The following is a 19665-nucleotide window of genomic DNA, read 5'->3' as shown; positions in this document are numbered from 1 at the left end:
GTTGTATTAACTTGCACAGCAAACAAAATAAATGCCATAGAGAAAGCAACTATTGGCACATAATTTTCGAAACACGTGCCTCCAGTGCTGAACTTTTTCTTGGCCGCATGGACCCAGAGGAAGGGTTACGTTTAGGATTATGTGTTACCATTAGGGTTAAACCACCAAATGGCTCCAGAGCACTGCTGTTTCAGCTCCTCCATCCCCTGGAGGAGCAGTGGGACTAAGTTTTATTTTAAACACATGCGCCCAACAACAAAGTCCAGCCTTGGTGTGCGGGAAATGCAGCAACGTGCCATCTTCTCTTATCCCACACCTGAGCTTGTTCTCACTGAGCAGGGAAGATCAGGGAGCTTGCACGTGCGCTCTTGGGCCGTTGTGACATCACAACGCCTCATTAATTCAAAAAGAGTGTCCTTGCAACTATTTGACTGACAGTGATTTAAATGGAGTAATACTCAGAAATACAAAAATGAAATGATTTCTTATTACATTTTTTCTCTTTCATAAGAATAATGCCACAAGTACATGTCAAAACATATTATTTTCCTAGGTGGGGGTCTTTAACCAAGATACCTGATAAAAAGCGCGTTATTTAAATTATCAGTGTTTATCCCTGACTACAACTTTTTGCACAAACATCATCCACACTATAATATTTTATGTAACTCTTTTTATTTTTCATAAATAAGTATTTACCAATTTATTTATTTTTTTGGCTCAATAGTGGTTAGCCTCACATCAAAAAGACTTTTCTTCTTCCAGGGGGGTATTCCAGAAGGCATGCTTAAACTACCCTGACTTTAACCTTGAACCTAAACTTGCTTATTCTGGGTATGTCGGTTCCAAAAGACGGGATATGAGTTAGCAAAATTACGCTCAACTTGGTAACCCTGGGTTAATGCACGTGCACAGCAAGTACATAAAGACATTGTCAATGGATCGCTGATTTCCGGAGTCATCATGGAAACGTATGGAGAACAAAAAAGAGCGCTATATTTCAAAGAGATGGAGTCGGAGATTTTACTGACGGCATATGAAGATTATACGCCCATCAAAAAGTAATACGCCTGCATCAGCAAAAGAAAGATTTTCTGCTTGGAGAAAAATAACGGACAAATTAAACACACAAGTCTCTGATCGTATTTCTATTTTCATTGTGACACATATATATAACTTATCCACCTTTGCCAACTTAAATGAATTACTTGGTATTATTGGTAACAAGTAATTGAGTTAAATTTATTCAACCTAATTTCTTACGTCTATCCAACTCAATAGTTGTTTATACAACTCAAATTTACATATTTATCTAACTAAATGTCATATTACTCCAATTCAATTAAATGTTTTTCCATCATAATTTATAGTACTTCTTGAACTCTCATATGTATAAGTTTGAGCCTGTAGATATTCTCATTTTTATAACAATAAAAAGAAAGAAACAATTTACAGCATAAAATCATTTACCATTTCTCTGACTTTAACATTACTCTATGAAGTAGTAGGGGTGCTAAAAAACTCATCATCCTCTCCCTCCATCTCACTCATGGTGCAGACAGAATTAAACATAACAGGACAAATAACTCGGCAAAATACAGTAAAACAGCTACAACTAAACACATTTGGTCAAAAATCCAAACTTAAACCCAAATCCGTCCAGACAGGGAAGGGGGATTGGTATCCCACAATCCCTTGCGGTGCCGATCTAACAGCAGCACTAAAGTTACACCTACTCTTTCCAACATACGTGGTCTTATTCACCCTCTCACGGTGTAAAAAGTATTATCTGAGCTTCTTCATCCACTAAATCATCTTCAAATGGACACGCCATGCTCCTTCACCTCTCTGAAAACATCTAACCTTCAACTAAACCTGCTCCAGACCAGGTTATGTTCAGAGTATGAGCTGCTATGGCAACTTGACATACCCTGAAACATACCTCCATTTTTGGAACCGAAAGCTGAGGTTATCCGCTTCCTTAGCCTCAAACATGGTAACTAGCATAACCTGCTTTCTGGAATACCCCCCAGTGTCATTTTTGCTGGTGTCTTTTGTTCTCATTTTCGTATATATTTTTTGGAGTTTCTGTGCAGGCTGGCTGTGACTCCACCCATTCAACAGCAGATCCTGAGTTGTCACAGCTGCCTGCACTTTGCTGATCAGCCACACAGTATTTAAGGACCTCTCTGTCTTTAGGTTTTGTTTGTGCTTAAGTTCTCAATGGCTATTTCAAAAAGTATTTGCTTTTGCTTTATGCTTCTCTCAACTGTGTGTGTTAGTGCATTCTTGGGACTTGACCATAATCCCTAGAGCATAAAAACATGCGTCATGATTGATTACCTTAAATTTATTTTAAGGAATGAGTGTCTACCTGTGTGTGGCTCCATGGACTGCCAAACTCTTGGATGTACACCAACTTCAATAGGCTCCAGCATCTGCCGTGAGCCTAAAAAGGACACAACTATATTTCAGCCTTTAATGAAGCAACAGCAATTTAAATGTTTAAGTTATTGCTGGAGGTGAAATATTAAGCCTATGTTAGACATGGACATGGAGAACAGAAAATTCTAGGAAGAAATAGTAGATGACATACATTTATACCACCTTGTAATGGAGATTGAAATAAAATGATGAAAATAACAACACCAGCTTGACAGTTGTCATTGTCAATTCATGTTGGATCTCAAACATTTGCAGCAGTTTTCTGATTGATATCTAACATAAAACAATCAGTGCGACAATGATATTGAATCCAACCAAAATGGAAATTATCAAGGAGCTTAAACTGTCTTTAAAAATGGCTCATTGCAAAGCCTTTGGTTGTTAATTTTACACACACATTAGGATAAGTTAGCAAAAATGATATTTATATACCAGACAATAATTTCTCAAATCTCCTGTAAGGTTCTGAACAATTAAAATTAGTCCTGAAGAAGTGATGTGGCCAAATTGACTTGAGTTTTTTTTTTTTTTTTCATTTAACAGGATATTTTTTAGAAAACTAGCCAATGGGTGAGAAAAAAAGTGTTGTGAGTTTTGCTGGATTCAGACTCCTGCTAACCAGAAAATGTCCTTATTTGTTCACAAATTTGGGAAAAAACTAAAACAAATATATTTTATAAATGTGCCAAATTAGAAAAAAAAAGTTAATAAAAAGTTTAACCTATACATAAGTTTATTAATGTATAGCATGTATTTTTACGTATCATTTAAGGAAATTGCTCTCTTCCAAAATTTAAACTCCAGTGGTCATTTGAGGAAATGCAACTTTTGATACATCTGGGTTGACTTCAAACTTAGAAACAGGATTCGGGATTTGGCATGAATAACCTGTATATAGCTGAAGATTAATCTGTTATCCTCACAAGTTTTTCTTCACTAACCAAGTCAGTCACATGTGGATACAAGTCGTGATCAGTAATGATTAAAATCAAGGACATGAAGTATTGTTTACATTACTTGGTAATGACATAAGTAAGGCATGTCCAAAGTCTGGCCCATGGGCCAAACCCAACCATGTTCAAATTTCCAACGGCCTGCTAGGTGCTTTCATAAAATGAATAATATGCAGCCCCCAGCACTTATTGAAAACTGTGTGTGTATGATTTCTTGATTGTGGTTGCCAAAATATGTTTTCTTATCCACCATGAATAGGCACTACCAGACGAGTCTTGTTATCTATGACAAGCTAACTGGGAATGAACGATGCAAAAAATTGACAGTGATTTTGATAAAAACTTTTTTAGATGTATTTATGTTATATGGAAAGAATTGAAAAGTATGGCATTGCAATAATATGTTCATTATATTGTTCATTTAATTTTAATCTTAATAAAATAGATAAAAGAATGTCAGGCCAAATGGTTAGCCCTCACACATTTCCACCTCACCAAATGTAGCCCTTTTGGCAAAAAAGGTTTTGACACCACTGCTATATTAAAGTAAAGAGCCATGACATTTTTCACAGGACCTTTCCTCATCAACAGACTTTTGTTCAAAGACAACTAAGCTAAAGTCAACTAAACACTATTCCTTAAAAGTGATACAGAATATTTCAAACAACAAAAATATTCCTGAATATACTTTCAACTCTCTAAACTTGTTTATCTATGGTGCTCACAAACTGTTACATTGAAATACAATTTACAAGTAAGATAATGGAGAGTCATAAATTATCTAAAAGATAAACTATAAGACAGTTAGTCCTAGTAAACATAAATATGTGCCATGATTATGGATATCGATATTTAAAAAGTACCAGTGGAAAAATGTCGGTTGGTATTGGTAGAAGCTTTTTCTCACTCCGGAACATTTTAATCACTAGAAAACATGTTTCATGCAATGGGGAAATAATGAAGATTAAGTCAGGAAGAAACTGAGCAGGATTTAAATTAAGCTGCTGACACTTTTAGACTACATTGACGTAGAACATTAATTATTACAATATAAAAATGCCCTGAAGTCTGCTAAACACTTCATCTTTGCTGCCTGCAATGCTTCTATCTTCACACTGTTCAGCACTAATTTAGCAAGAACCCGTGAGGTCTTTGAACAGTATGTTGACTAATGAATACAAAATAATAGTCCACCACATCCCCATGCTGGTATTATTACTTTATTGTTTGTGCATGTATCACATCCTGAATGCCTGCATTAGTGACTGCATTTGGTTTTAATTGCTATTTATTATTAATTAAAAAAATTGTTATGAACATTGTTATTGTGATTCCATGTTGGAACCCTGTAAACCATTGAAGGAGTATGGCTAAAATATAATTTTGTCAGAAAATATAGCTCTTTTGTGTGATAAATTGCCTTTCAGATGTAAAATAGGGCAACAGATGCTAATTTTGAAAGCATTTCATGTGATAAAATTTGTGTTTTGTGTTTGTAACATAGTAACATATCTAGGGCACTTTATTGGAGACTAGATATCCAAAAACTACATGTATTGTATACAGGGCAATATGCTGGCTTGGAAAGCCGATATAGTTTGTTATTGAAGCCTCTTTTAGAGCATATACTGTAATTTGCTAAACACTCTATTAATGTGGACAAAGTACAAAAAACAAACTGGGTTTGAAATTTATGAATTTGTCAGAAAACACACTTGTAGCTTATAATGACAAAGTTGCCAATGTTGGAGGATTGGTCCAGAGCACAGAGATTTGAACAAATATTTCACAATCATGAAGACTTAATGACAAATGTCTTTTATTTACACCTATCAGTGTTATGGTTAATTATTCCTCAGAATCTGTGTAAAATTTAGGGTTTTTACTATTTCACTGCCAGACCCTTTTGTAAAACTTTGGCACAATTTCAACAAGGAAGATCTACCTCATCTATAGGTACGCTGGGTTGCTGATTCTTCACTCCATACGTCACTCATTAATTAGTCTTAATTCTGAGCCAATAGCTAAAGTGGTCAAGTACTTCACACCCTATCACAATCAAATTCCTGCCTTTAAACTCGTAGCCAATCACACAGTTTATTTTATTTGCATTTTAGACATTTCCCACCTCCGCCACATTCTCCTCCTGGCTCTTTGCTTCAGTTCAGTCTGGCCTTCACCACCATCAGCATCTAGGCATTGGGGTCTCTTCACTTCGTCTCACGTTATCCCAGTCATACAAGATACCTCTAACCCAGAGCCTAACCACCAAAGACTGCAAAACTATTTTGTGCACAAATTCCTGTTTCTTCTTTAAATATTTCTATCACGCTTTCAAGCTCTCCCTTTATTAAAATACTCAAACCTTTTGCCTCCATAAGTATTGTAATTTAGATCTTATAACCCATTACAAGGATATGCTCCAACAAAACTTTGTCTATAGTTGGATGCCAGGGTCTGTTGTTTGTTTCAGATCCCTTTTAGACGGTATAAACACATGGTATTTGGTTCTAAATTTTGTAAACAAAAATGAAACCATGAAGCTTTGTGTGGTCATAGTAACGTGTTACGATTATTTGGAATTGTGTCCCAGCGTTTCAGAGCATCTCATTTGAGTGCTTCACACAGAACCATAACCTAATGTTTCTTGTGAGTTTTCAATGACAGCAGCTTTTTATTTGGCTCCTTGGCTTATTAGGGGCTTAGCTTTCATTTGCAAAATGATATTTTGTCCCCCATGACAAATATAGTTTTATTAAACTTTTTTGGTTGCCAGTTGGTTTTTTTCTCTGTTCATCATTCTGCTCAGTTTCTGTCTGAGTTCTGTGTTTCTGTTAGACCTTGCACAAAAAAAGTCTGTTCGTATATCAATAACTATCCTGCACATTTGTGTGTGTATGTATGTGTATATATATATATATATATATATATATATATATATATATATATATATATATATATATATATATATATATATATATATATATATATATATATATGTATGTATGTATATGTAGCTCGGTTGGTAAGGTGCAGGACTGTCATGAAACCCGGGTTCGATTCCCAGGGCGGAACGAACAATTAATGGTAATGGAAAATGGGGCAATTACCATAACAATAGAAATGTGGCAATTACCATAACAAAGACGGGCAATTACATCACCCAGTGAGGGTCCTTGGGCAAGACCCTTAACGTTAATGCCTACCTCACAACATGAGAGACAATGAACCACATGTCATGCCGGCTCAGACGTCGCCCGGCCACACAAGGTCTGCGTCAGGTGCTGAGGAACCAGAGCACCCTGATGGAAAGTGGGCTACTGGAACAAGACGGAAATGGACTAGATGTGAGAACAAGGTTCTGTTAGAATGCTACTACTCAAGTAATCCCACCCAGAGGGGTTACATGCAGAGAATGTGGAATGAATGGATGCTTCGAAACCCACAATCAAGGCTAACTGCCAAACAACTGGTAGCTCGGTGCTCTAACATCCACAAACGGCAACTCCTATCACAACTTGAGATTGAAGCGATACAATACAATGCCACAGGAGAGCCAGAACAACAGGTCAGAGAGGAGGTTATGCCACACTCCCACCCTGAGATTGGGTACACAGCCCCAACAACCACAATTACGCTGAGCGAGGCAGCAATTGACCTGAAAGACAAGATCATGTCTACAATGAACACTAGGCAACCCTGACACCAACTACAACGGTTAAGTGACGTACCTGAAAGTCTACTGGAAACTGTGAATGAAGCATTGAGGGCAATTCCTACCACAAACATTACAGAAACCAATGAACTGGTTTACACTTCAGCAGCAGTGATCCTTGCGATGCTTGGCTACAAGAGCAAAACAGCCGAGCAGACCCACCAAGGCTAGAAACTGAACAGTACTGGAAAAGTATATGGGAGAAAAAGACAGCACATAACAGCAATGCCCAGTGGCTGGTCTCTCTGAGAAAAGAACATAGCAACCTCCCTGAACAGAATCCAGTAACCATCACAGTGGCAGACATCCAAGAAAGAGTCTCAGGTATGAAGAACTGGACAGCACCGGGCCCTGACATGATACATGCCTACTGGCTAAAGAAGCTTACCGCACTCCACGAGCGCCTGGCAGCACAAATGAACCAGCTGCTAAGAGATGGGACTCACCCCGAATGGCTAACGGAAGGGCGAACGATCCTGATCCAGAAGGATCCCTCAAAGGGTGCAGTCCCATCCAACTACCGGCCAATAACCTGTCTGTCCACAACATGGAAGCTCATGTCAGGCATCATTGCAACCAAAATAAATAGGCACATGGATCAATTCATGAGTAACACACAGAAGGGCATTGGTAGAGACTCCAGAGGAGCCAAACACCAACTCCTGGTCGACAGAACAGTCGCTCAAGACTGCAAGTCACGACACACCAACCTGTGCACAGCCTGGATTGATTACAAGAAGGCCTATCACTCAATGCCACACACATGGATCACTGAATGCTTGGAGCTGTACAACATCAACAGGACTCTAAGAGCCTTCATAGGAAACTCAATGAAGCTGTGGAAAACCACCCTTGAAGCCAATGGGAAGCCACTTGCACAAGTGTCTATCAAATGTGGGATATACCAAGGTGATGCTCTGTCCCCACTGCTGTTCTGCATAGGTCTCAACCCCCTCAGTCAAATAATCAACAAGACTGGCTATGGATACCGACTCAGAAATGGGGCCAACATCAGTCACCTCCTCTACATGGATGACATCAAGCTATATGCTAAGAGCGAGCGTGACATTGACTCCCTGATCCACACCACCAAGATCTACAGTACTGACATTGGGATGTCATTCGGGCTCGAGAAATGCAGCCGGATGGTGACAAAGAGAGGCAAGGTAGTCCACACAGGAGGGGTCTCACTCCCAGAAGCAGTGGCGGTTCTACACTAACTTACTCCCTGGGCGAGTAACCCCACCAGCGCCCCCCCCCCCCCCCCCCCCCCCCCGCACACATACAAAATTTAACAAAATCCTGATGTGTTCCCTATCTTCTATTTAGCCATTTTACTCAAAAAATGCATGGATTTTCTAGACTCATATTACAGGGGGGTCAAACTCAGTCACACAGGGGCCTAAGTTAAAAACACACTTAAGGTTTTGCCTGAAGAAGATAAACATTTACTGAACACACTAAAGCTAAACTTTTAAACCTTTTAAACTGAACTTTTTGAACATAAATATGAATAAAAACAGGAACATTAATCCAGAATAACTCAAGTTAAACCTTAAATAACTTGTAATATTTTGTTCTCCATAGAAATATATTCTGTCAAAAGTATACAAATATGAACATGCTGCAGGACAAAAGAAAGAAAGCCTGGAAATATTAATAAGAAATTACATATCAAATAATTCCATTTTTTATGCTCTTTCATCCTTCTTTAGAGCATTTTTTTTAGAGCTGGACTCCTGCTTCATTTTTAGCAATAATTTCTTAATGTGTGACGTCCTGTGTGTGTCTTTGTGAAACATATCAGAGGGATTAGATCTAAAAAATAAAACTTATGTTTAGGTCTTATAAAACATTAAAGACTAAATCTTAGAACTCATCAGTGGGATTACTCCAAAAATATTTGGCATTTCCCTAAATTTGTGCAACACCAACAGTAGAAATCCTCCAAAAAACCTCAATCCATATAAAATGGTCTGCGCTCATCCCCCCTCCCCCTCCCCTTCCCTCTCACACGGGTCTCCGTCTCAATGACGGGAGGTGCAGCTGCGGCCCAGAGTTGATTGTCAGATATAAAAAGACTCCCAATCACCTGTTAGTGTGATTCAGCCAGCCACCGGCGAGTTGCGCTCTCCTCTCGAGTTTTTTTTACTTATGTTCCAAAGACTACCGCAAAGAGGTGTGGCCGCAAGCGTCTTGCAGCAGAGGGCGGTGGTCACGTGCGCATCGGGTCTGCTGTGTCGGAGCAAAGAATTGTGGGAAATAATCCCCATTGCCTGCTTTTGTCGAAATTGGGTTGAGCACGGATGTTTGTTCTGCCTAAATCCTTTTCATGTGCCTGTTTTACGTTGTTTCACTCTAAATTATTCTTTTTTTTTTGCACCATAAGTGTGAAGAGGAAACAGGAGGAAGACATTATTAAGAGTCTGATGTGTCAAAATAAAAGTATTAAGTGTCGGCTGCTGAAGTAATTTCAAATTAAAACTTCAAGCTTCCTCTTTGAATATTGTATGTAGCACATTACTCATCGGACACGGCCAATGCCGCCCGCTATGAAGTGCCGCCCTGGGCGACCGCCCACATCGCCCATATCAAAAACCGCCACTGCCCAGAAGGAACAATAGCAGACATCGAGGACAGTTACAAGTACCTTGGAATCCCACAGGCAAATGGCAACCTGGAGCAGGCAACAAGGAAAGCTGCAACAGCTAAATACCTCTAACGAGTAAGGCAAGTCCTGAGAAGCCAGCTCAATGGCAAAAATAAGACCCGGGCAATAAACAGCTACGCACTGCCCGTTATCAGATACCCTGCAGGAATAATAAGATGGCCAAAGGAAGAGATACAGACCACGGATGTTAAAACACGAAAGCTCCTCAACATGCATGGAGGGCTCCATCCCAAATCCAGCACCCTGAGACTGTATGCTAGCCGCAAGGAAGGAGGCCGAGGACTAGTGAGCGTAGAAGCCACTATCCAGGATGAAACATCCAAGATCCATGAATACATCAAGCTCAAGGCCCCAACTGACAGTGTGCTCAGTGAATGTCTCAGGCAATGGAGAACAGAGGATACAGTGCTGGAGGACAGATCCTCATGGGAGGACAAACCCCTGCATGGGATGTACCACCGGACCATAACTGAAGTGGCTGATATCAAGAAGTCCTACCAATGGCTAGAAAGGGCTGGCCTACAGGACAGCACCGAAGCGCTCATCCTGGCAGCCCAGGAACAAGCCCTGAGCACCAGAGCAATAGAGGCTCAGATCTACCACACCAGACAAGACCCAAGGTGTAGGCTGTGCAAAGAAGCGCCTGAAACAATCCAGCACATAACTGCAGGGTGTAAGATGCTGGCAGGGAAAGCATACATGGAGCGCCACAATCAAGTGGCTGGAATAATATACAGGAACATGTGTGCAGAATATGAACTGGAAACCCCAAGGTCAAAATGGGAAACACCTCCGAAGGTTGTAGAGAATGAGAGGGCAAAGATCCTGTGGGACTTCCAGATCCAGACTGATAGGATGGTAATGGCGAACCAACCAGACATTGTAGTGGTGGATAAAGAACAGAGGAAAGCCGTTGTGGTGGATGTGGCAGTGCCAAGCGATGGGAACATCAGGAAGAAGGAACATGAGAAACTGGAGAAATACCAGGGACTCAGAGAAGAACTGGAGAAAGCCTGGAAAGTGAAGGTGACAGTAGTGCCTGTGGTAATTGGAGCAGTCGGGGCAGTAACCCCCAAGCTGGAGGAGTGGCTACAACAGATACCTGGAAAGACCTCAGACCTCTCAGTCCAGAAAAGCGCAGTGCTAGGAACAGCTAAGATACTGCGTAGGACCCTCAAGCTCCCAGGCCTCTGGTAGAGGTCCCGAGCTTGTGTGTGTTTATATATATATATATATATATATATATACACACACAAGCTATATATATATATATATATATATATATATATATATATATATATATATATATATATATATATATATATATATATATAAGGTTGGTAAGGTGCAGGACTGTCATGCAGGAAACCCGGGTTCGATTCCCAGGGCGGAATGAACAATTAATGGTAATGGAAATAGGGCAATTACCATGGAAATGGGGCAATTACCATAACAAAGACGGGCAATTACATCACCCAGTGAGGGTCCTTGGGCAAGACCCTTAACGTTAATGCCTACCTCACAACATGAGAGACAATGAACCACATGTCATGCCGGCTCAGACGTCGCCCGGCCAAACAAGGTCTGCGTCAGGTGCTGAGGAACCAGAGCACCCTGATGGAAAGTGGGCTACTGGAACAAGACGGAAATGGACTAGATGTGAGAACAAGGTTCTGTTAGAATGCTACTACTCAAGTAATCCCACCCAGAGGGGTTACATGCAGAGAATGTGGAATGAATGGATGCTTCGAAACCCACAATCAAGGCTAACTGCCAAACAACTGGTAGCTCAGTGCTCTAACATCCACAAACGGCAACTCCTATCACAACTTGAAATTGAAGCGATACAATACAATGCCACGGGAGAGCCAGAACAACAGGTCAGAGAGGAGATTATTCCACACTCCCACCCTGAGATTGGGTACACAGCCCCAACAACCACAATTACGCTGAGCGAGGCAGCAACTGACCTGAAAGACAAGATCATGTCTACAATGAACACTAGGCAACCCCGACACCAACTACAACGGTTAAGTGACGTACCTGAAAGTCTACTGGAAACTGTGAATGAAGCATTGAGGGCAATTCCTACCACAACCATCTCAGAAACCAATGAACTGGTTTACACTTCAGCAGCAGTGATCCTTGAAATGCTTGGCTACAAGAGCAACCATGGAAGAAAACTGTACCCACCATGGAAGCAACGGTTAGAGGCCAAAATCAAGGCAACTCGGAAGGATGTGAGTAAGCTGACAGAGGCTCAAAGAGGTGCAATGAGAAAGCAAGTACCTAAGAGATACAGCCAGATGCCCATACCTGAAGCACTGGAAACTGCCAAACAAAGGCTCCTAGCCTTGAGCAGCCGCCTAAAGAGGTACACAAGAGACAATGAAGCCAGACGAATAAACAGGCTCTTCGCAACTCAACCTGCAAAAGTGTACGCTCAGTGGCAGGGTCAAAACAGCCGAGCAGACCCACCAAGGCTAGAAACTGAACAGTACTGGAAAAGTAAATGGGAGAAACAGACAGCACATAACAGCAATTCCCAGTGGCTGGTCTCTCTAAGAAAAGAACATAGCAACCTCCCTGAACAGAATCCAGTAACCATCACAGTGGCAGACATCCAAGAAAGAGTCTCAGGTATGAAGAACTGGACAGCACCGGGCCCTGACATGATACATGCCTACTGGCTAAAGAAGCTTACCGCACTCCACGAGCGCCTGGCAGCACAAATGAACCAGCTGCTAAGAGATGGGACTCACCCCGAATGGCTAACGGAAGGGCGAACGATCCTGATCCAGAAGGATCCCTCAAAGGGTGCAGTCCCATCCAACTACCGGCCAATAACCTGTCTGTCCACAACATGGAAGCTCATGTCAGGCATCATTGCAACCAAGATAAATAGGCACATGGATCAATTCATGAGTAACACACAGAAGGGCATTGGTAGAGACTCCAGAGGAGCCAAACACCAACTCCTGGTCGACAGAACAGTCGCTCAAGACTGCAAGTCACGACACACCAACCTGTGCACAGCCTGGATTGATTACAAGAAGGCCTATGACTCGATGCCACACACATGGATCACTGAATGCTTGGAGCTGTACAACATCAACAGGACTCTAAGAGCCTTCATAGGAAACTCAATGAAGCTGTGGAAAACCACCCTTGAAGCCAATGGGAAGCCACTTGCACAAGTGTCCATCAAATGTGGGATATACCAAGGTGATGCTCTGTCCCCACTGCTGTTCTGCATAGGTCTCAACCCCCTCAGTCAAATAATCAACAAGACTGGCTATGGATACCGACTCAGAAATGGGGCCAACATCAGTCACCTCCTCTACATGGATGACATCAAGCTATATGCTAAGAGTGAGCGTGACATTGACTCCCTGATCCACACCACCAGGATCTACAGTACTGACATTGGGATGTCATTCGGGCTCGAGAAATGCAGCCGGATGGTGACAAAGAGAGGCAAGGTAGTCCACACAGGGGGGGTCTCACTCCCAGAAGGAACAATAGCAGACATCGAGGACAGTTACAAGTACCTTGGAATTCCACAGGCAAATGGCAACCTGGAGCAGGCAACAAGGAAAGCTGCAACAGCTAAATACCTCCAACGAGTAAGGCAAGTCCTGAGAAGCCAGCTCAATGGCAAAAATAAGACCCGGGCAATAAACAGCTACGCACTGCCCGTTATCAGATACCCTGCAGGAATAATAAGATGGCCAAAGGAAGAGATACAGACCACGGATGTTAAAACACGAAAGCTCCTCAACATGCATGGAGGGCTCCATCCCAAATCCAGCACCCTGAGACTGTATGCTAGCCGCAAGGAAGGAGGCCGAGGACTAGTGAGCGTAGAAGCCACTATCCAGGATGAAACATCCAAGATCCATGAATACATCAAGCTCAAGGCCCCAACTGACAGTGTGCTCAGTGAATGTCTCAGGCAATGGAGAACAGAGGATACAGTGCTGGAGGACAGATCCTCATGGGAGGACAAACCCCTGCATGGGATGTACCACCGGACCATAACTGAAGTGGCTGATATCAAGAAGTCCTACCAATGGCTAGAAAGGGCTGGCCTACAGGACAGCACCGAAGCGCTCATCCTGGCAGCCCAGGAACAAGCCCTGAGCACCAGAGCAATAGAGGCTCAGATCTACCACACCAGACAAGACCCAAGGTGTAGGCTGTGCAAAGAAGCGCCTGAAACAATCCAGCACATAACTGCAGGGTGTAAGATGCTGGCAGGGAAAGCATACATGGAGCGCCACAATCAAGTGGCTGGAATAATATACAGGAACATGTGTGCAGAATATGAACTGGAAACCCCAAGGTCAAAATGGGAAACACCTCCGAAGGTTGTAGAGAATGAGAGGGCAAAGATCCTGTGGGACTTCCAGATCCAGACTGATAGGATGGTAATGGCGAACCAACCAGACATTGTAGTGGTGGATAAAGAACAGAGGAAAGCCGTTGTGGTGGATGTGGCAGTGCCAAGTGATGGGAACATCAGGAAGAAGGAACATGAGAAACTGGAGAAATACCAGGGACTCAGAGAAGAACTGGAGAAAGCCTGGAAAGTGAAGGTGACAGTGGTGCCTGTGGTAATTGGAGCAGTCGGGGCAGTAACCCCCAAGCTGGAGGAGTGGCTACAACAGATACCTGGAAAGACCTCAGACCTCTCAGTCCAGAAAAGCGCAGTGCTAGGAACAGCTAAGATACTGCGCAGGACCCTCAAGCTCCCAGGCCTCTGGTAGAGGACCCGAGCTTGGACGAGAAACCACCCGCGGAGGGTGAGAGGGGCGTTGTTTGTTTTTATATATATATATATATATATATATATGGACCAGCCTTACCTGTACCCAGCAGAGAGGGACTGCCGGGAGGATCCGGGAGACGCCCCGACCCATCCCCGCTCCCAGGAGGATTCGGGAGAAGCCCCAACCCATCCCTGCTCCCAGGAGGGTGCCGTACGCACCCTAACCCATCCCTGCTGCCGGGGGGGTACTGGATGTACCCCAACTTGCCCCTGCTCCAGTCGCCTGGCCCGAGCCCCCTGCTCCAGTCGCCTGGCCCGAGCCCCCTACTCCCGACGCCTGGCCCGAGCCCCCTGCTCCTGACGCGGACCCCAAGCCCCCTGCTCCAGCCGCGGACCCCGAGCCCCCTGCCGCGGACCCCGAGCCTCCTGCTCCAGATGCCTGGCCCGAGCCCCCTGCTCCAGACGCCTGGCTCGAGCCCCCTGCTCCATACGCCTGGCCCGAGCCCCCTGCTCCAGACGCCTGGCCCGAGCCCCCTGCTCCAGACGCCTGGCCCGAGCCCCCTGCTCCAGACGCCTGGCCCGAGCCCCCTGCTCCAGACGCCTGGCCCGAGCCCCCTGCTCCAGACGCCTGGCCTGAGCCCCAGCCGGCCTTCGCAGACTCTGAGCCCCAGCCGGCCTTCGCAGACTCTGAGCCCCAGCCCCCTGCCGCGGACCCTGAGCCCGAGCCGCCTGCCGCGGAGCCCGAGCCGCCTGCCGCGGACCCTGAGCCCGAGCCGCCTGCCGCGGACCCTGGGCCATAGCTGCCAGCCGTTTGCTGGTTGGACAATCAAGGCCGGACGGTGCGGCCTCCCGGCTGCCCTCCGGAACTGCATCGCCGGACAGAGCGGCCTCCCGGCCGCCCTCCGGAACTGCCTCGCCGGACAGAGCGGTCTCTGGGCCGTCCTCCGGACCCGCCTCGCCGGATTGCTGTTGGCCCTTTGATTGGCCTTTTGGGCCCCCTCCTCCTGGACTCTAGGAGGAACCTTGGTGCGGTTCCTTGAGGGGGGGGTTGTGTTACGGTTTCTGTTTCTTTGCCCTTGTGGTTTGTTTCCTTTTTGTTCTGTGATGTTTTCAGTTCACTTCCTGTTTTAGTTTGTAGGGTTTCCTGTTTTGTTTTGTTGTGAGTTTTACTTTGGTTCCCCATCCTGCCTGATTGTGTTCACCTGTGTCTCGTTTGTCTATGTATTTAAGTCTTGTCATTCCCTTCCTCCTGTGCTGGTCCATAGTTTATATTTCGGCTCTTCCCCTGTTTCGAGTGTTTTATACTGTTTCGAGTTTTCTAGCCTGCTTGTGCAGTGGTTTTTGGTTTGTAGCCTTTTGTTATATTAAAGCCCCTATCCACCTTGACCTCATGCTTCATCCTCTCTGCGCCTGGGTACTCCCCCAACCACCCGCCGTAACATGTTTTGAGTGGGACTTTAAATAAAAAAAAATAGATGTTATAAAAATGTTCTTACGTGAATTCCTGTAAAATAATGCCTTTCCGTCAATACTTCTAAACATTGCTACCTTATTTCTATATTTTATTTTATTTTTTTTAATGGATTTCTCCTTGTACCAACCATGTTTTATATCTTAAACTCTACCTTAAGCTATTAAAAAAAGACTGATACAGTGAAACAAAACAATTATTTTTCAGTTTGGTGTTTTAATGTTCGGGACTGTTGAGATAAAGCTTAGTGACTACATTAGGAAACTTGACTGCAGCAAACCCAAAGGTCAGGTAAAGTTGGTAATCTGAAGAAGCTAAGTATAGCTGTACCACTGATGGTTCTCTGTGGGCTCTTTGGAGTGAGCACCTTTCATATTACACAATGCTATTAGAACCTCAAAAAGCATAAAATCCATTGATCGGCGCACGTTTTAATGCATCTCATCTGTCTTAAGACAATCCCTTTGCTGAACTACATCACAGAGTGTGCTGAACAATCAGGTAAAACACCCCCTGCATCTTCTCTGATTTGTTCACGGTAATCATGGGCTGCATAACTCCTGATGTCAGGCATTTAACTAAAAGCAAATCCATGTTTAGAAGCCATTTTCTGAACCCCACACCATAAATGTAACAGTTTGCCCTCCCAGTCGACATGCTTTCAGGCAGTCATGCATGACCTGCAGCTATAACTCCTGGAAAGGTGACCTCTGTGAATTGCATGTGACTGACAAGGCATTGTCTGTTAGAGGCGATGATGGTATGCACAGCTGAATACCAGAGGTATGTACGTGACAAATGTGATATGCATGGTGTCGGGAAAAGACAAAATGGCATCAGACCTTTGATGGGCCCCGTGCCCTTCTTTAAATGACATTCAAATCTTTCTGCTTTTAATCACAAAACGTGTCACTTTCCCAGCAGCAGCAATACTCACAACTTGTTAAAGGTTGACAGATACAAATCTTTTGTTAAATTACTGTGGTTCAAATTGACATTTATTATAGCTACAAGTCCTTAAAAGATTATAAAATATTGTTTCATTCAGTTTTAGTTTCCAAAGAGTTTTTAAAAGTCTGGCAAGTGTCCATATTGCACATTTATGTACTTTTTTTCTGAAATGACTTGCTTCGCAAAGTTATCAAATCCAATACATTTCTATTTATAAAAAAAAATACTGAGAACACAACAAAGTGTGTTTTTTTTTTTGTTTTTTTTAAGACACAGTGAAGGCCTATATTAGATTAATTGTACTTGTGAAAATGACAACTAAAGATCCACTGTAGCTATTTTTACTTTAATTTTTCGATTTAAGAAAAAAAATGTGAAAAAATGTACTTGAACCCCACAATATGGGTAGTTGTTTACTGGCCTTTGGGCGCATTGTTGCAATTAGAGATATTAACTTTGGTGTAGAAAAAATGGGAAAGAACCAAGAATGGATACGGCAAAGACGAAAAGCCAAGTAAGCACTCAAGATGCTGATTAGACAGCATGATTATTGCACAGGTGTGCCTTAGACTGGCCACCAGAAAAGGCCACTCTGAAATCTTCAGTTTCGTTTTATTGAGGGGGTAGGGGGACTCAGACAACCAGTCAGTATCTGGTGTGACCACCATTCGAATCATGAAGTGAGACACATCTCCTTCGCATAGAGTTGATCAGGTTGTCTATTGTGGCCTGTGGAATGTCGGTCCACTCTTCTTCAATGGCTGTGCGAAGTTGCTGGATATTGGCAGGAACTGGAACACGCTGTCGTATACGCCGATCCAGAGCATCCCAAACATGCTCAATGGGTGACATGTCCCGTGAGTATGCTGGCCATGCAAGAACTGGGATGTTTTCAGCTTCCAAGAATTGTGTACAGATCCTTGCAACATGGGGCCGTGCATTATCATGCTGCAACATGAGGTGATGTTGTTGGATGTAGGGCACAACAATGGGCCCCAGGATCTCGTCACGGTATCTCTGTGCATTCAAAATGCCATCAATGAAATGATGTGAAGAGAACAGCTCTTCAACATGCCAGACGCCATCGCATGTGAGCATGTGCCCACTCAAGTCGGTTACGACGACGAACTGGAGTGAGGTCGAGACCTCGATGAGGACGACGTGCATGCAGATGAGCTTCCCTGAGACGGTTTCTGACAGTTTGTGCAGAAATTCTGTGGTTATGCAAACCGATTGTTTCAGCAGCTGGCTGGTCTCAGACGATCTTGGAGGTGGACATGCTGGATGTGGAGGTCTTGGGCTGGTGTGGTTACACGTGGTCAGCGGTTGTGAGGCCGGTTGGATGTGCTGCCGAATTCTCGGAAACGCCTTTGGAGACGGCTTATGGTGGAGAAATGGACATTCAATTCCCTAGCAACAGCTCTGGTGGACATTCCTGCTATCAGCATGCCAATTGCACGCTCCCTCAAAACTTGTGACATCTGTGGCATTGTGCTGTATGATATAACTGAGGATTTCAGAGTGGCCTTTTCTTGTGGCCAGTCTAAGGCACACCTGTGCAATAACCATGCTGTCTAATCAGCATCTTGATATGGCACACCTGCGAGGTGGGATGGATTGTCTTGGCAAAGGAGATGTGCTCACTATCACAGATTTAGACAGATTTGTGAACAATATTTCAGAGAACTGGTTATTTTGTGTATGTTGAAAATGTTTCACATCTTTGAGTTCATACCATAAAAAATGGGAGCAATAACAAAAGTGTTGCGTTTATATTTTTGTTCAGTGTTTTAATATGTACAATGGTTGGTGTTTTGTAGAGATGGGAGTTGAAGCCCCTTAAAGCTTTCACAGGATTTATGCAATTGTGCCGAAAAAAGGAAACAACCATTCGGGGCTTTGAGACCACATAGAACAGCGGCATCTTGTGGTGGACTGGACGTATATCATCTGCTTCAACTAAGCTCCTTGTCTTTGTAACACTTCAATGTGGAAATGATTAAAAAACAGTGTTGTTGTTAATAAAAACGTAAAACGACACAATCTGTGATGATTCGGTTAGAAGTGCCTTCTTGACACTGCAAAACATACATCACATGAAGCAAAATAAACGCAAGGCAAAATTATAAAATCCTAATTTCAAGCTCATGACCTTTGGATGCAAATGCCACTAACTTTGTCATTGAGCTATCTGTGACCATGTGACCATGTTCCCTATCAAGTATCAAGGCGTTAACAATTTAATCCGTTAAACGTGATCGTAGGTTGGTCTTAATGTTCTTTAGAGAAAGACTGCTCACATGCATACGTGGAGCCAAACATTGTCAGAACAGCAATACTCGCAGGCTGCAGCGTGTGGTATGTGATGGTAGCATGTTCTAATTAGTGCGCCTTTCACCTCACTGCCTGCACCCACCACCCCTTCTCCTTTTCCTCAAAGTTGGGAGTGCGCATATGGTGGGACGGCAGTTCACAGGTTTCAGGCTGTTACAAACTGGCATCGCATCTTGCCCGAGAAGGACTGGTCTAATGAAACTTTTTAAAATATATATAATTAAAGATTTGTCTGCGAGCCAGATGTGGCCATCAAAGGTAGGGGCAGGTGCTCAGAACAAAGGTTTTTGCAGGAAAACTCAGAAAAGTCTGAATGGATCAACTTACTGCTTTGGGGTGTTAAAGTTGACATTG

This window comes from Oryzias latipes, chromosome 4 (assembly GCF_002234675.1).
Source record: "Oryzias latipes chromosome 4, ASM223467v1".
Taxonomy (NCBI): Eukaryota; Metazoa; Chordata; class Actinopteri; order Beloniformes; family Adrianichthyidae; genus Oryzias; species Oryzias latipes.
This window is presented reverse-complemented; position numbering follows the sequence as displayed.